At 43.0% G+C, this 24,888-nt stretch overlaps 2 protein-coding genes and 1 long non-coding RNA gene across 6 annotated transcripts in view; 1 reads left to right on the top strand and 2 right to left on the bottom strand.

Annotated features, from left to right (window-relative positions):
* Window positions 1-19,829, top strand: part of LOC126953191 (uncharacterized) — a 51,200-nt gene extending 31,371 nt beyond the window's left edge. For 3 of the 4 annotated variants that reach the window (XR_007725141.1, XR_007725142.1, XR_007725143.1), the window contains exon 3: window positions 953-19,829. This is a non-coding gene — a long non-coding RNA (uncharacterized LOC126953191). The remainder of the gene's footprint in view (window positions 1-952) is intronic. The other variant, XR_007725144.1, reaches the window with a different exon arrangement.
* The window catches only part of LOC126953098 (popy class I histocompatibility antigen, alpha chain E), a 221,050-nt gene that overhangs the window by 175,219 nt on the left and 20,943 nt on the right, over window positions 1-24,888 (bottom strand). The window lies entirely within an intron of this gene.
* RPP21 (ribonuclease P/MRP subunit p21) overlaps window positions 1-24,888 on the bottom strand; it is a 97,388-nt gene that overhangs the window by 51,696 nt on the left and 20,804 nt on the right. The gene's annotated exons all lie outside the window — the stretch shown is intronic.

Here is a 24,888-nt window from a genome sequence, read left to right as displayed (position 1 = left end):
CAGAGCTCTTTTCTGGAATTCTCTTCTTCATGACCAGAGAATAACTCTGTCTTGCTTTGCTGATAAGAGATATTAATCTAGAAATGGCTATAGTTATAGTTCATACAGGAAATGTGTAAAAAATTGGGCTAATCTAGAGAAGAGAAAATAAAAGGTGGGGAGTCTTAGTTGCATTCAAATCCCTGGTTCTAGTTGTACCTGAGATGCAGTTACATTCTTACTGTTCCTTTAGTTTGCTGAATAACATAATGAATCCCCATGTTGACAAGGTTAAGTTAGATTTCTATCATTTTTCTAGGAATAACATAGTGTTTTTATTTGCCCAGATGTTATAGCTCACCTAAAAAAAAAAACCCTATCTATCCAGGGCTTTTGTTGCCTGTTTTTTTTTGAGACAGAGTCTCACTCTGTTGCCCAGGCTGGAATGCAGTGGTGCGATCTTGGCTCACTGCAACCTCTGCCTCCAGGGTTCAAGCAGTTCTCCTGCCTCATCATCCCTGGTAGCTGGGACTACAGGCATGCACCACCACCCCTAATTTTTGTATTTTTAGTAGAAACGGGGTTTCACCATGTTGGCCAGGCTAGTCTCAAACTCCTGACCTCAGGTGATCCTCCCGCCTCAGCCTCCCAAAGTTCTGGGATTACAGGCATGAGCCACCATGCCTGGCCTATTGCCATTTTCAGTGTTGTGTCCAGTGATGCTTCCTTTACACCTAGAAGTCTTCAGGGGATTTGTATATGGATTGTGAAATCCTCTAGTGACATGGAAGTTTCTATGTCATGCAGAGAGAGAAATTGTGATGCCTGGATGCCTGAGGTTTTTTGGAGTGAGGTACTATGCATTTGCAAGTAATTGTAAACTGTATAATACAGGATTAAAAGATAAACTATTGTTGCATTTAGAACTGTGTTTAGAATACAATAATTTGTTGTTGTTGTTGTTTTGTAATAGGACTGAAACCAATAATAAGGCAAGTCGACCAAAGGTTCTGTGGTGTAGACAAGACAACAAAAGGACAGACTACCTGTGGAACCTAGCATTGTTCTTCTGCAGCACTACGTAACATTTGTGCTCCGTAAGATCTTTGCAAACCACACACAAGAATTGCTGGTCATCCTGCCAATAGATGCTGCTCACAGAACCAAATTTCCTGTGCTGGATTGTCACTCATGGGCTTGAGAGTAGGAGACTGGAGACCAAGGTGGCTAGAATCCAGTTGGGCCTGACGTCTCCCTGTTGAAAGAGCTCCTTGTGGAATGGACAGCACATGGCTCCCGTGGTGGATCTGATAGTGGTACAGCACCAAGTGATGCAGGCCTGCCTGGGCCACGGCCACAGAAGATGCTCCCAGGGTCCCCCGTGTACTCCAGACACACTGCAGGCCACCTCTCCCAGCAGGTTCCTAGTCATGGGCCCCATCATCATGACTTCTGTCCAAAGTGTGCTCAGAAATCTCTTCCTTAACACCTGTGACTTTCTGACAGGTGGAGGATGTGGTCAGGAATGGGAAAAGGATTCAAGACAGGAAGAGGGAGGGGTTCAGGATGAAGAGAGATAATCTGTGCCACAGATGCTGGCCCTGCAGTTACCTCCCACCTAGTCCATGCACACACATTCTAATCCCCTCCCATTCCTCTACATGCTGCGGCCAGAGAGGCCTTTCTCAAAGTGGAAGTCTCATCCTCACTTCTCTGGTTACAGTGCTGGGCCATGAATGACTTACAAGGCTTAGCAGGAACTGTCTGCACACTCCCCGCTCCTGCCTGCTACCTTGTTTCCCTCCAGTCGCGAGAGCAAACATTGATTGAGCATTAACAATGTGCCAGGCTTGTCCTAAGTCCTTCATATGTATTCACTCAAACAATCCTCACAACATTCCTGTCACATCTCCTGTTTCACAGTGAGGGTTCTAAAGCACGCAGTGGGTGAGGAACTTGTCCAGGGTCACACAACTAAGTGGGGGTGGAGAAACATCAAATCTAGGTGGTCCAGGTGGTGGCCAGAACCCATCAGCACCTCACTACAGCTGCCTCCAGCTTCTCCCTCTAGGAAATACTCTTCCCTGTCAACTCCTGTTGTCCTCTGGGCTCAGTTGACATGTCATCTCCTCAAGGAGGACATCCTGAGATGCTCCCCGACTAGGGTGGGCACCCACTTCCACACTCCAAATGCATATCTATTTGACGTGTGTATTGCTGCATCCCCACTGCATGGCAGATAGCAGGCCCCTAATAAGTATGATTTGAGCAAATAAATATAGTTATTCAAAAAATAGGGAGGACTTCTTGTTTCTAGTAATGGTGGGCTAGGACATTTGGACCAACCCTCCTGCAGAAAATAGCCATTTATTTTGATGCAATATACCTGGCTACGACTATAGAGATTTCACATATTTGGAGGGCTATTATGTGAAGATTTATACTTACTCTTGGTGACATAGAGGTTAGAAATTGGTCGTTTCCATAGAGTATGAGAGAGACAGAATTGTGCTCATCATAAGGATCTTTTTTAAAAATTAGACTTAATAAAATGGGCTGCTTTGGTAGGTGGTGAGTTGTCTGTCACGAAAGAGATTCAGCCACTTGCTCTGAGAAAGCTGGAGAATATCAACATTGCAAGGGTCGGCCACCTCATCTCTGAGGCCCCCTCCTCGCTTAGGTTGCCATTGTACGTGGAACACTGGGCTGAGTGTCACAGAACTTGGGTTCCACAAGCTATACGATCATGGCTGGTTATTTTTGGATCTATTCCTAGTATCTGTTAGTTAAGCTGACCCATCAGTACTGACCCACTTCACAGAGTTACGAAGGGATTAAATTTGGTATTACATATAAATTTTTATTTTGTTTGCTTTTTGTTGTTTTTTGTTTTGCTTTTTTCTTTGCATTATGAAATCCCGTCAACTTTTTCCATTCTTTTATTTCTTAAAAAATTGATATCATCATAACAAAATAATTTTTAAAATAAAAATTAAAAAACCCTGCAACCCCACTATCTAATACAATAATCATACTTTTTTCTCTCTATTCTCTTTTATTGTGACCAAGGATGACTTCGGGCATTGATGTGAGGAACTATTTCGTTTAACACCCTGCTATCTGAACATGATTCACACTCAGCCTTTCACCACCCCCCAAGTACTACACATGATATGATAATAGTATTGGTGGTGGTTTTAGAGAGTTGGAGAGAAAACTGAAGTTGGATTTGGGTAAAAGAAAAAAGAGTGGGCATTATGTTTTCTCCATTCTAAAGCCTATAGAGCAATGTTAATTGTTCCCAGCCCTCTGCTATTCTGTCTCTTCAGGTACTGTGTGTAGAAATGTGATTGAGATTCAAGTCAGGGCCTCTGCCCTTTTCCCTCCAGAAACAAAACCAAGATAATTTATCCTGAACACACACGGTGAAAAAAGGAAGGAAGGGAGCGGGGAGAAAAAGTCCAGGTCTTACCTGGGATTCTCTGTCTCCTGCAACATGAAGGGTTTAGCCTGGGAGGAGGTGGTGAGAACTCTGGGAGAGAAAAAAGAAGGAAAGAATAGTTTTACCCATGCTGAAGTTAAACCTTTACCTAGAGAAGCAAAACAAACAAACACACACTGTTCCATTTTGTGCCTCCCTTCCTAGAGTTTTGGCCAAAGGTTTAACTAAGTAATTGGTTTTACCAGGGCACTCACTCCTCTTATCCCGAGTCTGTTTGCCTCCCTCCCCATCATCCTCCTCACCTCTTTCAGGCAGGGTGGGGACAGCAGCAGGAGGAGATTCTGGGAGCTTGGCAACTCCTGTAAGGACCGCAGGACAGCCCCTCTGTGGGGATGCATGGTGCTCCATCTGCCGTCCTTCTGAGAAGAAGAATGCACTGCCTTCACTTTACTGTGTTAGAGTCCATCCAGACGGTTCTATCCAAAGAATAGTTTCTTTTTTCCCCAACAGGCAATCAGGAAATGATTCCTTTCCCGACTACTTTTGTCTAGTGCCTGGGAATCTTGAGTCAGTCCCTCAGTAAGTCAGTGACTAAGGAAATCTCCCCTCTCTGAGCCTCCCAGTTCATGTTGCTTAGGGAACCTGATATTTTCATGAAATCTGCCTACACATGGGCAGCCCAACAGCAGAGCTAATGGTGGTGACCAAAGTGAACAAAGAAGTACAGTTGTGCCAGCTTCCTAGTTGCCCATGTGGACAAGTCAGCAGGATCAGGACACGAGGAAGAGTAAATGTGAGACAGTCATGTGACTTCTGCGATAATATTCTAGATTTTTAAACCCTGAAATTTTGCTAAAATTTTGGTGAAACCCTGAACTTTTTTCATTGCATATACTGGCCCTATCTGTACCATCATACAGCTATCTCACATTAAAGCTATTTTTCTTCAGCACTGATGAGTAAGGTTGGTATGTTTGAGTTCCTCAGATCAACAAAAACCCATTTTCCTGTAAGTCTTATGTTTAGTATTTAAGGAACTAAAACTTAAATACATTGTGTGAAATGGTTGACACTTCACTGATAATGATTTATTGCTTGGATTAATAAATTTTCCAAAAGTTGTCTTATTATGTAGAATATGGTTTGCAACCAGCAGAACCATTAATCTATACTGTGATAAAATGCACTATGTATAATTGTTTAAAAGCTTCTACTTAATGATGTAACATGCTGTATTTAATTACACATTTGGCTAAACTGTATACTAACATCTGATGGCATTTTTCCAGTGTGTTGCTTTTTTCAAATACTTTATTGTAGAAAGCTGTTCTTAATATTTTTCAAGTTTTTCTCTTTGAATTTTGCTAATGTTTTCCTTGAATTATGAGCACTGACAGAATGTGCTTAGCACTTTTGGCTATTCACACAGCTTTTGAGCATGATTTGCATCCAGTATTGACATTGCTAGCAATAATAAGCCATCTGTGAGTTTTGTCAGAAGTTATTGGGGATTTTTTAAATTTTAGAAATGCAAATTAATTGTTTCCTTGAACTAACTTATGCAGTTGCAAAGGCATTTCCAGTTGTTATGCTTTTTGTACAATATCAGGTGTTCCAGATTATGATTCATTATTAATGTCATTGCTTCCTTGTTCCCTCTGAGATCCAGAAGATTCATGTTTACAATATTCAGAAACAAAAAGGTATCCAAAGCTTGTCACTTTATTATTACTGTTCCTAATATTCTGTTTAAGTTTTTGAATTCATAGATATCAAAACACTGCACAATTATGATTTTCACAGGAATAACAACACACCAACAATAAGAACAAAAGAAAAGCAAATAGGCTATCTAAATTTTTGACTATTAGGATAATGATAAATTGACAGTTTTTCTAAATCTCACAGTAAAGAATGTGCAGCAACCCAGCAACACTGCTACCTGTGACCTCAGGCTGCAGCGTCAGCTCTTCCCTGGATCTCCAGCCTGCCAGTCTAACCTGAAAATTATGTACTTGCCAGCCCCTACAGTCATGTGAGTGAACTGGCCCAGACTGGTCACCAGGTCAGTTTCTGTGTGACATTAATTCATTCCATGTTCAGCAGTCTTTTTGGAGCCGAGATGTACCTATCATCTGCCTTTTGGGTGCTCAGGGTGGAGAACCAGAAAAGTATAATCTAGTGTGTATCCTCAAAGAGCTAACAATATGGGGTGGTACCCATAGGTCTGGGAACACTTTACTGACTCTGTGAGGCATACCAAGAGACGTCAGAGACCAGTCCCTCCTCAAATGCCAAATGAAATGCAGAGAAATAGTTTGCTGAAGTTCATAGGCCAGATATCCCAGTGGTCAGGGAGTTTCATGAATGAGATGGAACTTTGCATGGAACCTGAGGGATGTGTACCATTTGAGTGGATGAAGAAAATGAAAGAAAGACATTCCAAGCAGCTAGAAGTTAGGAAGCAGCAGGGTGTGTGGTGGGATTGAGCACAGTGGATTCAGAGGACAGACTGCAGTTCAATAATTTTTAGTAAATATCTCCCAACTGTTTGGCACTATTGGAACAAGTTCTTGAATGCCAAATGAAGGTATAAATCAGTGAGGCATAATAAAAGCTGAGCAGTGCTTGGCTTTTTATGAGCTGATCCTGACAGGAGCAGCTATTCAACAAAATTGCCAGGCCATTGTTACATAGTCCCTGCCTTCTAGGGGCTCACTGCCTACTAGGAGAGAGAGTCTGAAAGTTGGTGCAGCGTGTAACTGTTGGATCAGGAGTTTTGAGCCTGTGAACTGTGGGACCCCAGAGGAGGGTGTGACTACTCTAGGCAGAACAATTCCACAGTTTATATTTAACCTTGAAATTCATTAGAGGATTTTTCAGCAGAGGGTTGGTACTTAAGGTTTGCATTCTGTAGAACCTCAAGGAAAGCTGTACTGTGCATAATGTACCCTCTTATGTTAATGTTGTGTACTGTGATCCTGTTTCAGGGATTTGCACTTAGAATCTGTTACAGTGAGCAAAGAAGCAGACCTGTGGGCTCATAGTCTTCACCCCCCGACCCATATATACAAGATGAACAGAGCTGTGGAGGTTAGACAACTTGCCCGAACAACACAGTTCATGGTAAAGCCCAAGACTGTACCTGCCCGTCCAGTGCTTTTTCATTGTATCCTGGAACTAAGCATAGACCACTTCCCAGGCACAGCTGACAGCAAGTAAAGGAGATCATAATCAGGGGACCAGACAACTTTGTCTAAGTGTGAATGTCACCTAAGGAGCAGCTGTGAGAGCAGAAGGGTGGGGTAGAGGAGCAGACACCATGAGGGAGAGTCCTTGGGGGTGCGTCTGCCAGACTGACACTGCCTGGCCTGGGCAATGGAGGGGCTGGCAGGAACCACAGGTACTGGTGGTGTGGCTACTACAGTTACAACTGCCTGTGCTTGGACGTGGACCCTCTGCAATACGCAGTCTCATTCATTGCCCCCTACATTCTACACCAAGTAGAAATGGAAGGCGAATGGGTACTTCACAGAGAGACAAGATCTAAGTGGAGAAGGAATGCATCCTGTGGCTGCGGAGATCCTTGGAGCTTGGAGGGGAAAGCTTGAGCCCCACTGGTGATGACCTCCCACAGCTCCCCAACTCAGCCCTCCCCAAGTCCCCACTGGGGGCCAATTCTCCAGATTGGGGGGACTTCCCTACATAGCTCATCCATCATAGGGATGTTGGTATCTACTGTTGGTTGGGTAGGGCCGATGTGCTGAGGATGGCTCCCCCACAAGCAAGAGATGTGGATTTGGGGAGCTTCCCATCTTGCGTCCCTTGGGCAGTGCTACCTGCCCCATTTTTTAAAGTGTTTGATGAGATGGAACTGCTTCCAGGAGACCACTGGGCTTTTTTTATGGACTCTTAAAGGTTTCTCACACTTCTGACCTTTCCCACTGGAGATCCGGCAGCTATAAATCTCAGTAACTAACATTTATCTAGAAACACTGACTGGTGGCTTGATAAGAGAAATTTTGAAGAGGTTCTTAACTCTGAAGGAGAATGTGTGCACTGAGCTCCAAGGCCCTTTCCTTGCATCCCTGCTAGGCTTCGGCTGCGTTCCTTCAGGCATGCTGCCTGCCTTGCCCTGGCAGCAGCCAAAGCATCAAGAGTTATGGTGCCTTTGCCTTTGTCATTGGAGTAGATACCATTGAACAGGCCTGTGCCTGGGCCCTTTCTGCTTTCTCTTCCACAGAGCCTCCCGGTGCACAGATGAACTCTAGGGTTCTGGGCCCTGTGGAAATCACACTGACCTGGTAACATAATGAAGAGGGACCATAGAGCTTGTGGACACCAGGCCTGCAGGAGATGGAACCTTCTAGAAGGGAGTGGCTGTGGTGGTGCCTTCTGGAGAATAGCAAAGATAAACATGCCATGTACAGCACGAGGGGCTCCTCACCCTGAGATGGGGTAAGGAGATGGATGTAGGCAGAGAGCCACTTCTCAGGGAAAGGAGAGGAGGGGCCCTTCTGGAGATTTTCAGCAGAGTTAGGGCTGAGGCTGGGGGGTCAGCACCCCTCACCTATCCTTCCTTTCTGAGAGCCAACTTCTGAGCCCACCATCCCTATCAGGGAAATATTTCCCAGCCACAAGTAACCACTGACCTGTAGTCACTGGCGTTGTGGTTGCTGGAGCTGTGATCACTGGGGCTGTGGTTACAGGAGCTGTGTTCTGGAGGAACAAGAGTTCAGATGCAGAATGTTACTCTGGGTTTTCTTATTCTCACCTACGGGTGCCTCACCCGAAGGGGTTAAACTTCTGCCCCTTTTCCTTCTGGAGCCCCTGTGGAGACTCCTGCTATGCAGCAAAGCCTGGAAGGGGCCCCTGGCTATGGAGGGGAGGTTGAGCAGCCACAGGTTTGGTTGGAAGAAGGAGACCTGGGCTCCCAGATCCTCAATACCCAGGGAAAGTCAGTTCCTGTGGCTGCCCCTGACACTAGGACCTGGATCTGAGTGAGCATTTTTTCTGCTCCTCCCTGAGCTTTCAGGCACAGGGCTACATGAGGCTCAGGAACTCCCAGAATCCTGGGGAAATGGGTCTGTTTCTCATGGGACAAAAATTCTCAGGTCCTTCTCTTTCAGATTCCTAAGTTGCTTATAAGAGATTAAGTGGGAATAAGCCAGTGCTTGAAATGGCAAATCTGAAGGGAGTGTGTAATGTGCATGTGTCTCTGTGTGTACATGTAGATGTATAAGGTATACGCATCTGTATGTATGTAGATTTGTATATATGTGTGTGTTTATAAGCATGTATGGGTTTTTGTATATGTATGTGCACATTGATGTATATAAGCATAGCATGTGTGGGTGTGTTTGTGTGTATTGCTCTGTGACTTCCTCATACTGGCACCACCCTGGCCTTTTCTTGGTTGCCCCCACCCTGTGGGTTGTAAGGAGCAGAACAGCGCTCTACCTGCAGGCATGGAAGGGGGGTCAGGAGAAGTGTTGGGGAGAGCTGGTCCTCTTCACACTTGGAATAAGGAAACAGGAGCTAAATGGATGGGTCCCTCCCTTTTACAGAATTCTGCATTAATAAAAGTGTCAGTCACTTTCCTAAGGGATTTACAGGAATTAAATCATTTAAACTTCACAAGAGCCCCATGACATAGGGACAACTTTCAACCCCATTTTTCAGACAAGGAAACTGAGGTCAGTAGGAGATTCGTTGACTCTCAGTGGGCTGATTCATGATTCTAAGGAAACAGTCTGACTGCTAAGCCCAAGTAACCATGCTGTCCTGCTGACCCCATATTTGTCCACTGGCCACCTATGAGTCACCTCCGGTGGGCTCTGAGCAGCTTCCCTTTCTTCTCCAGGCACAGAGACTGAACTGGAGTCTACTGCATTTGCCACAGTCCTCATGAGGGCAACTACAGGGAGCTGAGGGGCTTGAAGTTGATAGTGGCAGGAGGCAAATCCCTAGGCAGATAGGGGCAGGTGCCCAGTGAAATCGCACCTTCAAGCCAAAAACAGCCTGAAGCCTGAACACTGGGCTGCTTGTTCTGTATGAAACCCACAACTCAAAGTGAGAATTTCTGTTCCTGTTTGTTCACTTTTTCCCAATTGATTCTTTCTGAATAATGCTTTTAAGCCAATTGAATGATGCCCTATGCAGTGCTACCTGTGCCTATAAAAGCCCAAGATTCAGATACACAGAGGGACTCCCCGGCCTTCAGGTTGGGGTAAGAAACCACCCTCGCATCCCCTCTCTGCTGATGGCTGTTTCATCACTCAATAAAGCTATTCTTTACCCTCTTCACCCTACAACTGTCAGTGTAACCTCATTCTTCTTGGACAGGGGACAAGAACTGGGAACCCACTGTGGCCCTCTGCCCGCTGAGGGCAGCCACCCCTTATGATGGGAAGTGGCAACAGAGCTGACAGAGCTGTTAATGAGTGGGACTAAAAGAGCTAATTAGCATGCCGTAACACCTCCTTGGGGGCTTCAGAGTTGCAGGCACCACTGCCTGGGCACCACCCTGTATGTACCCCCTCACCTGGACGCCAGGGGGATCCAGCTGCAAGCCCTACACAGAGCCCACTCCTGTGCCGGAGCTTGGAATGGCTGGCTGGGTTGTGCACTTGCTTGCTCAGACACTCCCTCCCATCAGGGGCTGAGCACACAGTTGTGGCGGCCACAGGATCCACGCTGGAGTGCAAGCCAGGCGTGGCCCAATGGTCTGAGTAAATGGGGCGTCTCCTGTGGTGACCCCCACCCTAGTGAGGCCTGGGGTGGAGGGTGGGGAATCACCAGCCTCAGAGGTCTTGGACTGGCAAGTGGCTGAGAAAAATCCTGTGTCAAAGTGACCCATAGTCAGCCAGGTGTGGTGGGTCATGCCTGTAATCCCAGGAATTTGGGAGGCTGAGGTGGGCAGATCATGAGGTCAGGAGTTCAAGACCAGCCTGGCCAAATATGGTGAAACCCCGTCCCTACTAAAAATACAAAAATTAGCTGGGTGTGGTGGCATGCACCTGTAGTTCCAGCTACTCAGGAGGCTGGGGCAGAAGAATCGCTTGAACCTGGGAGGCAGAGATTGCAGTGAGCTGAGATTGTGCCACTGCACTCCAGCCTGGGCAACAGAGCGAGACTCCATCTCAAAAAAAAAAAAAAAAAAAAAAAAAAAGGTGACCCATAGGCTGATGGGGTGTTCTTGCTGCAGGTGGGGAAAGGATGGGTTATATCTGCCCTGGAGTCAATGTGTTTGCATCACGGTATATGAGGTGCACTATCCAGAATGCTGAAGGGTAAAGACCAGCAGTGGCCATGCAGAGTCTATTCATCACCTTTTATTTCATAGTCTGAGAACACAGCCCATGTGGGCCTGAGAGCCTTCGGGTGTTCACTCATCTCCTTCCAATCCCTGCTGGCCCCTTCTCTTCTTCCAACTGAACCCCTGGTAATACTGGCATTACAGAATGAACCGTGATGGGGAGTCTAGCCAAGCCCCTGCTGCCAGTTCCTCCATTCTTCCTGCCACTTCCTAGTGGGGTCTCCTGGATGATGTGAGAGGAGAGCAACTGAGATAGTAAGAGAACTTGACATTTACACTGGTAAAGAGAAAGCGGGTTGTCAACCTAGGAGAAAGATAAGGGCTGCCATAGGGAAGGGATGAGAGAAGTTCTAACTGGCCCTAAGGGTCACTTAACTCAGTGAAAGCTGTGAAATGTTTTTTCAGTTACTTATTGCTATGTAAGAAATTACCAATGTAGCAGCTTATAGTAATGTGTATTATCTCACATTTTCTGTAGGTTAGAAACCCAGGCATAGCTGTGCTGCTTCCTCTGCATAGAGTTTCTTACAAGGCTTTAATCAGAATATCTGCCATGGCTGGTTTCTATCTGAAGGCTGAACTGGGGAAGGATCCACTTCCAGGCTTAGGTGATTATTGGAAGGATTAAGTTCCTTGACGACTGTTAGACTGACATCCTCAGTCTTAATGGCCTGGTGGCCAGAGGCTGACCTCAGTTCCCTGCCATATGAGCCTTTCTGCTCCATCAAAACTTGCAAGCAAAGAGGGAAGAAGACAGTCATCTAGCAAGACAGAAGTGGGGTCAGAGACCCCAAGAAAAGCGGGTAGCCAGGCCTCTTCCCTGGACAGTGTCTTGCACAGGTTGGACCAACACTGAGGTCATTTTAACCCAGGTCCTGAGTTGGACCAGATGACCTGCAGATGTGTGCTTCGTTTATGAAAGCAAATCCCTGGATACAAAAATCAAACATGTTACTGGAAAGGCTCCTCTTGAGTTCTCTGTGAACCTGGGAGGGCATGCTCTTTTAATACTTCTCCCTGTTACTTTTCAGACCTCCTGCATCTCTAAAGAACCACCATCACTAAATCAACTTTGTAATTCAAAATTATTATTTTGAGACAAGGTCTCACTCTGTTGCCCAGGCTGTAGTGCAGTGGCACAATCAGAGCTCACTGCAGCCACAACCTCCCTGGGCTCAGGTGACCCTCCTGCCCTCAGCCTCCCAAATAGGTGGGACTACAGGTGCACACCACCATGCCCGGCTAATTTTCATAGTTTTTTGTAGAGACAGGGTTTCATCATGTTGCCCTGGCTGGTCTCAAACTCTGGGTTCAAGCGATCAGCATCCCTTGGCCTCCTAAAGTGCTGGGATTACAGGCAGGAGCCACAGTGCCCATCCTCAAAGTTATTTTTGAATATCTATTAGATGCACAAAGTTTAAAAACTTAGTGTAATAAAAATATGTATACAGTGAAAAGTAAATTCTATCCTCTATCCCACCAACAGCTTTTCCAAATTCCCTGCCTGGACACAACCACGGTTACCAGTTTCTACAGTATTATAGATGGTGGTTTCCCTTTTTTCCCAGATATTTTACCACACTGAATCTGCACCTTTATGTTCACTTAATGATATGTTTTGAGATTATTCAATTTTTAACATCCAAATCTGGTTCTGTTTAAGATACTGATAATGATAGATAAAAAGATAGTGATAATGACAAGATATTGATAATTCTATTGCCCCTGATTTTTTAAAATTTGTAAATTATAGCAAAAATTATCCTTATTCCACACCACTGGTAGCACACCACTGGTGTTTTGCATTGCTATGCAGAAATACCTGAGACTGGGTAATTTATTTTTAAAAGATGTTTATTTGGCTCACAGTTCTGCAGGCTGACACAACGCATGGCACCAGCATCTGTTTCTGTTGAGGGCCTCACAAAGCTCTCAATCAGAGTGGAAGGCAAACAGGGAGCAGATGTGTTACATGGCAATAGAGTGAGCAAAAGAGAGGAGGTGGAGCCAGGCTCTTTTTAACAGTCAAATCTCGCAGTAACTAATAGAGTGAGAACTCACTCATATTCATGAGGAGGGCACCCAGCCATTCATGAGGATACACCCTCATGACCCAGACACTTCCCACTAGGCCCCACCTCCAACCCTGGGGATCACACATCAACATGAGATTTGGAAGGGACAAATATATAAACTATATCATCAATGGAGTTATCTGGGCACACAGCCGCCCTGATTAAAAGCTGTATTCTACAGCCTTTCTTGAGGCTAGTGCTAAGTTTTGGCCAATAAGATGAAGCAGATGTGAAATTGTAGGTTTTACCCTTAAAGGTCCGGGCCTTTTTCTCCTTCCCAGCTTTCCCTGCCTTCCTCAAGGACCATAGACATGGTCTTGGGTGCTCCAAGTCATGCTAATAAGGGCAATACCCTTCTAATTATTATAATAGCAGAGAAGGAAGGCCAAAGGAGCCCTTATGCCTAGACAACTTCATAATGCAGATGCCCTAGTGGCCCTAGACTGTCTGCCTCACTGTCATGGGAGACATACACACTACTTTCCTATTTGACCATCTGGGTTGCTGCTGCACACAACTGAATTAATATCCTATCTAATAAGAATAGAGAGATTAGGACTTGCGGGGAGTAAGGAGCTGTGATAATCTGTTCTGGAGATGAGCAAAGACATATTGACAGTGTTTGCCACTCGGGGCTCCCTGGGATATTTATTCTGAGTTGAAGTAAGGGAAAGCTGGGGCACAGGGGACAGCACAGCGAGATTGGAGACTGTTATTTTCCCCATTTTTCTGGCCATGGAGGATTCCCTGGGGGAGTATTTGTACGTACCAGGTGTTAGATTTGTGTCTCTGTTTCTTCACTTCCTTTCCTCTTTACCACCAGATCCCTCATTCATCCCAGCCGAATCAGACTCACTGCCTCTCCTTATCTTCCTCCTCCTGCTGCTGCTATCTGATGACAGATGCAGGGCACTTCTTTAGGAGGTCATGGACTGACACAGTTCTCCTTCATTCTTGCTTGCAGTTCTCAAGAATAACTTTAGAATGTGCTGGAAATGCAGTAAATATCCTGAGATGCACAGGAACTACCTGAAACAGCCCAGACTTTGTTCCTGTCCCTCCTAGGGAATGCAACATTTTGAGTTAGGGAGGAACTGCCTGGGACAGCCTGGGCTTTTGTTCCTCTCTCCTGTGGAAGCAGGAAGTCCTTCAAAGCTTTTTTCAGTGATTCACAATGCCCCTGAGGCACATAACCCTGGTCAGGCTACCTTTTGGGGACCTTCAGCTGTTGTGCAATTAGGGCACATGCAGTTGAGACTCCATCCATCATTGGCAACTTTCTTGAACCTGACGGGACTGGCTCATAGTGCTTCTAGGCTTCTGTTGTCCCTTGCTGCCTATCTGTGTGTAATAAACCTGCTTCATATAGCTGTTTGGGTGTTTGTTCTCTCACGGTACTTGGCAATTGGTAAAACTGCAACCCAGGGTGCAGTGGGTGGAAGCATTCTGACTCCTAATTTTGGTGGTTAATAAAATGATAGTTTTCCCTATCCTCTATACAGTGTGAGTCCTTTCTTGGGATTGGTTACTTCTGAATCTGCATCACAGCAAGGACTGTGGAGGCTGAGGCTGAGAGGAACAACCCCTCAGGTCAAAAAAAGGAATACAGGGCCATTTGCCATCAGTTTCGTGGGGTGTCTATGCTTTCCCAGCCTGGCTTGGACAGTAACCTGACACATTTGACCCCTGATGTCTCCAAAATACATATTCCATCATAATTAGAATACTTACCATATTCTATTTATTATAACCATTGCATTAGGTCCAGCTTATACTCCAAGGCTAAGGATTACATAAGGCCACAAATACCAGGAGATGAGGCCCTTTGGGGGCCATCTTTGTGTCTGCCTACCACAAAAGTGACCTTGAGAACAACCTACTGCATAGATTCCCACAGTGCTGTAGGAAGGGATGCAGAGATTATAAGGAGATACAGACCTGAAGTCGAGGATTTGGTGCTGAACCCTAGTAATACAAATCAAAATTATGATCCTAGAAAGGTAGTCCACAATTTCTGGTAATATTGGTAATAAAGGTGAGGAAATGAAAAGAAGGCCAGCTGTACTAATAGTTAATGTTCTCTGTGATTTTTCTCATGGACCAGAGAATCTGCCAACCTCTTTTTGTTTAATGGTTACGTGGTTTAATTATAATCACACACAGGCTGAACAAACTTGTCCTTCTCCCACAGCATAGATCATCCAGCTGCCCCACTCTCAGGGGAGGAGCACTTAAGTTTGCACGGCCCCACAGACCTCTGCAGCCCAAGCCACTGAGGCACTCAGAGACCTCTCCCATGTTGAATGCAGCTAAATAAACTACACAGAGTTTACATTACTACATCCACCCAGAACAAGGCCAACACATCCTACCCAACTGACACTTCAAACCCATCTCCAGGTGAAACGTTTTCTGCATGAAAGCTACTCTACACAACTGGAAGGAGAGACTGTTCCAGAAGATGCACAGATAACAATGCAAAAACATGAAAAACGAGGAAATATGATAACACTAAAACAATCATTTTTTAGTAGCCAATCCAAAATAAGTGAAAATTTATGAATTCTCTGAAAATAAATTCAAAATAATAATTTTAAGGAAACTCAACTAGATACAGGAGAATACAAATAGACAACTTCAACAAAACCAGAAAAACAATTCATGATCTGAATAAGAAATCCAACAAAGGGTGGATATCATAAAAGAACCAAAGAAGCCTGAGTAATCATGCCTGTACTCCCAACACTTTGGGAGACCAAGGTGGGAGGATAACTAGAGCCAGGAGGTTAAGACCAGCCTGGGCAACATAGAAAAAAGATAAAATGTTAAAGAAAAAAAATCAGATCTTACAGTTAAAGAAGTTCAGTGAATGAGATAAAAAATACAGTCAAGAGCTTTAACAACAGACTAACGTAAGAAAAAGGACTCTCAGGCAGCATTAATAAGAAAATTTATAGCACTAAACGCCCACACCACAAAGTTAGAAAGATCTCAAATGATCAACCTAACATCACAACTAAAAGAACTAGAGAAGCAAGAGTACACCAACCCAAAGCTAGCAGAAGATAATAAATAATCAAAATCAGAACTAAACTGGAGACTGAGACATGAAAAAACATTAAAAAGATCCACAAATCCAGGAGTTGTATTTTAAAAAATTAACAAGGTAGGCCACTAGCTACACTAATAAGAAAATATCCAAATAACACAATTAGAAATGACTAAGAAGATATTACCACTGACCCTACAGAAATACAAATAACCATTAGAGACTACTATGAACACGTATCTGTACACAAACTAGAAAATTTAGAAGAGATGGATACATTCCTGGACATATACACCTTCCCAAGACTGAACTAGGAAGAAACTGATTTCCTGAACAGACCAATAATGAGCTCCAAAATAGAATCAGTAACAAATAGCCTACCAACCAAAAAAAAAAAAAAAAAAAAAATTCCCAGCACCAGATAGATTCACAGCCCAATTCTACCAGATGTACAAAGAAGAGCTGGTACCATTCCTACTGGAACTATTCCCAAAAATTGAGGAGGAGGGACTCCTCCCTAATTAATTCCATGAGCCAGCATTATCCTGATACCAAAATCTAGCAGAGACATAACAACAACAACAACAAAAAAAAGACAACTTCAGATCAATATCCTTGATGAACATTGATGCAAAAATCTTCAACAAAATACTTGGAAACTGAATCCAGCAACCATATCCAAAAGCTAATCCACCACAATTAAGTAGGCATTATCACAATGCGAGATTGGTTCAGTAGTCCCAAATCAATAAATGTGATTCATAAACAGAACTAAAAGCAAAAACTATATGATTACGTCAATAGATGCAAAAAAGCCTTTCAATAAAATTCAACATCACTTCATGTTAAAAATTCCCCATAAACTAGGTGTTGAAGGAACATAACTCAGAATAATAAGTGCCAACTATAACAAACTCACAGCCAACATCATACTGAATGGGCAAAACTGAATGGGCAAAAGCTACAAGCATTCCCCTTGAAAAGCACAAGATAAGGAAGCCCTTTCTCACCACTCCTATTCAATATAGTGTTGAAAGTCCTGATCACAGCAGTCAGGCAACAAAAATAATAAAAGGCATCCAAATAGGAAGAGAAGGAAGTCAAACTATCCTTGTTTGCAGACAACATGATTCTATATCTAGAAAACCCCATAGCCTCAGCCCAAAAGGTCCTTCAGCTGATAAACAATTTCAGCAAAGTTTCAGGAGACAAAATCAATGTACAAAAATCACTAACATTCCTATATACAATAGCCAAGCCAAGAGCCAAATCAGGAGCACAATCCCATTCATAATTGCCACAAAAAGAATAAAATACCTAGGACTACAGCTAACTAAGGAAGTAAAGGATCTCTACAATGAGAATCACAAACACTGCTCAAAGAAATCAGAGATGATGCAAACAAATGGAAAAACTTCCCATGCTCATGGCTAGGAAGAATCAACATCATTAAAGTGGTCATACTACCGAAAGCAGTTTATAGATTCAATGCTATTCCTATCAAACTATCAATTACATTTTTCACAGAACTAGAGAAAACTTTTAAAATTCATATGGAACCAAAGAGCCTGAATAGTCAAGGCAATCCTAAGCAAAAAGAACAAAGGTGGAGGCATCACATTACCTAACTTCAAACTACAAGGCTACTGTGACCAAAACAGCATGGTACTGATACAAAAGCAGACACACAAACCAATGGGACAGAATAGAAAGCCCAGAAATAAGGCAGCAAACCTACAGCTATCTGATCTTCAACAAAGTTGACAAAAACAAGCAATGGGGAAAGGGCTCCCTATTCAATAAATGGTGCTGGGATAACTGGTTGGCCATATGCAGAAGATCGTAACTGGACCCCACCCCTTTCTTTTACCATGTACAAAAATTAACTTAAGATGGTTTAAAGAGTTGAAACCCAAAATTATAAAAATTCTGTAGATAACTTAGGCAATGCCATTCTGGACATAGGATCTGGCAAAGATTTCATGATGAAGACAACAAAAGCAATCGTAACAAAAGCAAATATTGACAAATCAGATTTAAGAGCTTCTCCACAGCAAAAGAAACAATCAACAGGGCAGACAATCTACAGAATGAGAGAAAAGTTTTGCAAACTGCATCTGACAAGGGACTAATATCTAGCATCTATAAAGAATTTAAACATAGTTACAGGAAAAAAAAACCCACTCCATTAAAAAATGGGCAAAGGACATGAACAGACGCTTTTCAAAGAAGACATACATGCAGCCAATTAGCATATATAAAAAACTCAATTATCACTGATCATAAGAGAAATGCAAAATCAAAACCATAATGAGACATCATCTCATGCCAGTAAGGATGGCTATGAAAAAGTAAAAAAATAATAGATGCTGGTGAGGTTATGGAGAAAAGGAACACATACACTGTTGTTAGGAGTGTAAATTAGTTCAAGCACTGTGGAAAGCAGTGTGGCGACTCCTCAAAGAACTAAAAATAGAACTACCATTTGACCTACCAATTCCATTACTGGGTATTTACCTAAAGGAATATAAATCACTCTACCATAAAGACACATGCAAGTGTATGTTCACTGCAGCACTATTAACAATAACAAAGCCAGGCGCAGTGGCTCACCTCACACCTGTAACTCCAGCATTTTCAGAGGCTGAGGCAAGCGGATCACCTGAGGTCAGCAGTTTGAGACCAGCCTGACCAACATGAAGAAACCCTTTCTCTACTAAAAATACAAAATTAGCCAGGCATGGTGGTGCATGCCTGTAATCCCAGCTACCTGGGAGACCGAGGCAGGAGAAGTGCTTGAACCTGGGAGGTGGAGGTTGTGGTGAGCCAAGATCATGCCATTGCACTCCAGCCTGGCAAAGGAGTGAGACTCCATCTCAAAAAAAAAAAAAAAAAAAAAAAAGAAAAGAAAAGAAAAGAAAATACACAGTCAAATAAAGAAAAGGGAAAAATACACATTCAGCAGAGACAAAAAAATAAAAAAACAATGATGCATACCTATAGGATCTAGAAAACAGCTTCTTAAGGGCAAATCTAGGAGTTATTGGCCTTAAAGAGGAGATAGAGAAAGAGATAGGAATAGAAAGTTTATTGAAAGGGATAATAACACAGAACTTCCTAAATCTAGAGAAAGATATCTATATCCAAGTACAAGAAAGTTATAGAACACCAGGTCAATTTAACCCAAAGATTACCTCAAGACATTTAATAATCAAACTCCCAAAGGTCAAGGGTAAAGAAAGGATCCTAAAAGCAGCAAGAGAAAAGAAACAGATAACATACAATGGAGCTCCAGTACATCTGGCAGCATATTTTTCAGTGGAAACCTTACAAACTAGGAGAGAGTGACATGACATATGTTAAAGTGCTGAAGGGAAAAAACCTTTTACCCTAGAGTAGTATATCCAGGAAAAATATCCTTCAAACATGAAGAATAAATAAAGACTTTCCCGGACAAACTAAAGCTGAGGGATTTCATCAACACTGGACTGGTCCCATAAGAAATGCTTAAGATAGTACTTTGGTCAGAAAGAAAAGGATATTAATGAGCAACAAGAAATCATCTAAAGGTACAAAACTCACTGTTAAGAGTAAAAGTACACAGAAAAACCCAAAGTATGATAACATTGTAACTGTGGTGTGTAAGTAGAAAGAATAAATAATAAACCAATCAAAAATAATAACTACAACAACTTTTCAAGACATAGTAAAATCAGATAAAATTAGAAACAACAAAAAGTTAAAAAGTGGGGGGATGAAGTTAAGATGTAGAGTTTTTATTAGTTTTCTTTTTGTTTGTTAATGCAAACAATGTTATCATGTTAAAATAATGGGTTATAGAGTAGCGTTTGTAATCTTCATGGTAACCTCAAACCGAAAAAACATACACTGGATACTTAAAAAATAAAAAGCAAAACCCAAATCATATCACCAGAGAAAATTACCTTCCCTAAAGAAAGACAGGAAGAAAAGAAGAAGACCACACAATAACCAGAAAATAAATAAATAACAAGGCAGGAGTAAGTCTTTACTTATCAATAACACATTGAATGGAAATGGACTAAACTCTCCAATCAAAAGACGTAGACTGACTGAATGAATCAAAAAAACAAGACCCATCAATCTGTTGCCTACAAGAAACACACTTCACCTATAAAGACACATATAGACTGAAAGTAAAGGGTTGGAAAAAGATATTCCATGCCAATGGAAACCAGAAAAAAAGAGAAGGAGTAATGATTTTGATACAAAAACATAAGAAGAGACAAAGTCACTATACAATGATAAAGGAGTTAATGTGGTTTCCATTTCTGTGTCCCCACCCAAAGTTCATGTTCCACTGTAATCCTCAGTGTTGGAGGTGGGGCCTGCTGGGAGATGATTGGATCATGAGGATGGATCCTTCATGAATAATTCAGCACCATCCTCTTAGTTCTGTTCTCATGATAGTGAGTTCTTCTGAAATCTGGTTGCTTAAAAGTGTGTAGCACCTCCCCACACCACCCACTTGCCTTGGTCCTACTCCTGCTATGTAGATGCTTGCTTCTACTTTGCATTCTTCCATGAGTAAAAGTTCCCTCAGGCCTTCCCAGAATCAGATGCCGCTATGCTTCCTGTACAGCCTGTGGGACTATGAGCCAATTCAACCTCTTTTCTTCATAAATTAACCAGTCTTGGGTATTTCTTTATAGCAGTGGAAGAACAGAATAATACAGAAAATTGGTACAGAGGAGTGAGGCATTGCTAGAAAGATACCTGAAAATATGGAAGCAGCAGTGGAACTGGGTAACAGACAGAGGTTGGAAGAGTGCAGAGGGGTCAGAAGACAGGAAGATGAGGGAAAGTTTGGAATTTCTTAGAGATTTGTTAAATTGTTGTAACCAAAATACTGATAGTGATATGGACAATGAAGTCCAGGCTAAGGAGGTCTCAGATGGAGATGAGGGACTTATTGGGACCTGGAGTGAAGGTCACTTTCGTTATGTGTTAGCAAAGAGGTTGGATACATTGTGCCCCTGCCCTAGGAATCTGTGGAACTCTGAACTTGAGAGTGACGATTTAGGGTATCTGGCAGAAGAAATTTCTAAGCAGCAAAGCATTCAAGAAGTGGCCTGGCTGCTTCTGGTAGCCTATGCTAATATTTGTGAGTAAAGATATGACCAGAAACTGGAAGTTATATTTAAAAGGGAAGCAGAATGTAAAAGTTTGGAGAATTTGCAGCCTGGCCATGTTATAGAAAGAAAAACCCATTTTCTAGAGAGGAATTCAAGCTAGCTGCAGAAAACTGCAAGTAACAAGGAGCAAAATGTTGATAGCCAAGAAAAAGGGAAAAACAACTTGAAGGAATTTCAAATACCTCGGGGGCAGCCTCTCCCATCACAGACCCAAAGGCCTAGGAGGGAAGAATGGTTTCCTGGGCCAGGCTCAGGGTCCTGCTGCCCTGCATAGCCTCAGGAAACGCTCTCCAAATCCCAGCTGCTCAGCTCCAGCTTCAGCTCAAAGGGCCCCACATACAGCTCAGGCTGCTGCTCCAAAGGGTGCAAGCTGTAAGCCTTGGTGGCTCTATGTGGTGTTAAATTAAGCCTGTAGGTGCGCAGGGTGCAAAGAATTGAGGCTTGGGAGCTTCCACCTAGATTTCAGAGTATGTGTGGGAAAGCCTGGATGTCCAGGCAGAAGCCAGCTGCAAGGGCAGAGCCCTCTTGGAGAACCTCTACTAGGGCAGTGTGGAGGGGAAATTTGGGGTTGAAGTTCTCACATAGAAATCCCCTCTAGTGTACTGCCTAGTGGAGCTGTGAGAAGAGGGCCATTGTCCTCCGGATCCCAGGATGGTAGATCTGCCAATGACAGCTTGCACTATACACCTGGAAAAGCCACAGGCACTCAATGCCAGCCCATGAAAACAGCAACAGTGGCTCTACCCTGCAAAGTCCCAGAGGCTGAGCTGCCCAAGGCCTTGGGAGTCCACCCCTTGCACCAATGTGCCCTGGATGTGAGATATGGAGTCAAAGGAGACTATTCTGAAGCTTTAAGATCTAATGACTACCCTTCTGGGTTTCAGACTTGCATGGGTCCTGTAGCCCCTTTCTTTTGGCCAATTTCTCACTTTTGGAAGGGGAGTATTTACCCAACTCCTGTACCCCCAATGTATGTTGGAAGTAACTAACTACATTTTTATTTTATAAGCTCACAGGTGGGAGAGACTTGCCTTGTCTCAGGGGAGACTTTGGACTTTTGAATTAATGCTGAAATGAGTTAAGACTTTGAGGGACTGTTGGGAAGGCATGACTGTATTTTGCAGTATGAGAAGACATGAGATTTGGGAGACGCCAGAGGTGGAATACTATGGTTTGGATCTGCATCTCCACCAAAATCCCATGTTCAATTGTAATCCTAAATGTTGGAGGTGGGGCCTGGTGGAAGATGATTGGATCATGGGGATGGCTTCTCTTGATTTAACACCATCCCCCTGGGTGCTGTTCTCATGACAGTGGTGAGTTATTGTGAGATTGCGCCACTGCACTCCAGCCTTGGCAACAAGAGCGAAACTCTGTCTCAAACAACAACAAAAAAAATTGAACTAATGGACATAAAGAGTAGAAGAATAGTTACCAGAGGGGCTGGGAATGGTAGTTGGGGGCTGAAGGGAAGGAGGGGATGGTTAATGGATGAAAAAAAAATTAGAAGAATAAGACCTACTATTTGATAGCACAACAGGGGGAATATAGTCAATATAATTGCACATTTTAAAATAGTGTAATTGAATTGTCTGTAACTCAAAGGATAAATGCTTGATACCCCATTCTCCATGATGTGCTGATTTCACATTGCATGCCTGTATCAAAACATCTCATGTACTCCATAAATATATGCAGCTATTATGTACCCACAAAAATTGAAAATAAAAAATAAAATATATTTTTAAATGTATTATTATTTGTCCTCTGTGAATATAACTCACTTCTGGCCCTCCTTTTTATAGGTATTTAAAAGAATGCATTTAGGCAGATCAATAGCCTTATATAATATACCAAAACTACAAATCTGCTTTTTTTTTTTTTTTTTAAACATATCACATTCAGCACAGCTACTGAAGTTGGGGCTAATTATAGGTTACATTTTCATTAATCCACTGTCATCTGTTATCATCCATCCAAGTTTTGCTAGAACTGGAGTGGTGAATTCAATAGTTGATGATGAAACCACAACCCCTGCATCTTTTATGTCTTTGAGTGACGTTAGTTTATTTCATTGCCCCTCTAATACTACATTATTTTAAAATTTCTATTTTGGTTGATATTAGAAGTTCTCTCAGGTGCATCCACTTGGCCTTTCTTACAACAAATCCTTTACCCCACAGGTGAAATGACGAATGTGTGAGTGAAATAACTAATGTACAAAATAAATCCATCAATTACATATTTGGAAACCAGAAAAATAACCACCAAGCGGATGTGTGGACACAGAGAATCAACTGAGATAGGGGTGGACCTGAGACGGGAAATTATTTTCCATTCCCCATGTGCCTCTCCTCTAATGGAAGTTCATGAAGGTGCTTTGGTTCCCCAAGTATCAGTGTCAAATTGGACCCTGTATCCAATAGACCTAAAAATATCTGGGCATTTCCCTTTATCAGTGTATTGATACCTGAGTAAGTGGCCATTGATCCCTTTAGGGAAGGGTGTAGGGAGTGTCTACTGTACACACTTGTCATGGTGTTGCAGATACTTCATCAGGGACGTGACTCTCCTTCAATGAATGGATTCTGGATCTAAGAACTGGTTCATGTCTGGAAACTGGGCAAGGGATTTGAAACTTCTATTGAAGCAATTAATCTCAGACTTCAGCTTATCTATTTTTCATCTATTGATTCTAATATTAAACAACAGTCTTATAAGTTGCCCAACTAGAAACACCATAGTCTTAGTAATTTCCCTAAATCCCTTGCAGTCAGCATTTCCTGGCTTTAATTCTAACATTACTCACTATTTCGGAAATTTTGTCCATTTTGATTCTGCCTTGCTGCCAGCTGGCCTCTGGCTTTCTGGGATCCTACCGTCCATTGTTGCTAGGGCACCAAGTTCTCCAATGTCATCTCATAGAGTCAGCTCCAGCCCATAAAGGACAAAATTAGGTTAATACCCCATTCACCTGCTCATTAATTGTTGCCTGATAAACAGCGTTTCCTTTGGGCCCTTCCAAATAAACACAGTGCATGATCCAGTTTTATAGAGTGTGTCTTTTTTTTTTTTTTTTTTTTTTTTTTGAGATGGAGTCTTGCTCTGTCGCCCAGGCTGGAGTGCAGTGGCCGGATCTCAGCTCACTGCAAGCTCTGCCTCCCGGGTTTACGCCATTCTCCTGCCTCAGCCTCCCGAGTAGCTGGGACTACAGGCGCCCGCCACCCTCGCCCGGCTAGTTTTTTTTTTGTATTTTTAGTAGAGACGGGGTTTCACCGTATTAGCCAGGATGGTCTCGATCTCCTGACCTCGTGATCCGCCCGTCTCGGCCTCCCAAAGTGCTGGGATTACAGGCTTGAGCCACCGCGCCCGGCCTAGAGTGTGTCTATCTATGCCAGCATGCTCACTGCTCTGAGCCTTTTGGTCTCTTTCTCCACAATCTGCCATGGTAGCTCTGGCATGTTGACTTTATTTCAAGTGAGCCATCACTTTTCATTAGAACAGTTTCATTAAGATAGAATTCATATATTATTCAACCAGTTAAACTCAATGGTTTTTAGCATATTCATAGTGCAGCTATCACCACAATCAATTGTAGAACATGTTCATCACTCCAAAATTATTTTTAGAACATTTTCATCACCCATGTACATTTATTCCCAGTCATCCCCATTTCCCTCCAACATTTCCTCAGTCCTGGGCAACCACTAATCTACTTTCTGTCCCTACAAATTTATTCATTTATTTGTCTATTTTTATTTATTTTTTAATTTTTTTTGCGACAGAGTCTCGCTCTGTCACCCAGGCTAGAGTGCAGTGGTGCGATCTCGCCTCACTGCAAGCTCTGCCTC

The sequence above is a fragment of the Macaca thibetana genome, chromosome 4 (assembly GCF_024542745.1).
Source record: "Macaca thibetana thibetana isolate TM-01 chromosome 4, ASM2454274v1, whole genome shotgun sequence".
Classification (NCBI taxonomy): domain Eukaryota; kingdom Metazoa; phylum Chordata; class Mammalia; order Primates; family Cercopithecidae; genus Macaca; species Macaca thibetana.
The sequence above is the reverse complement of the archived record's forward strand: the minus strand, read 5'-3'. Positions and strand labels throughout refer to the sequence as shown.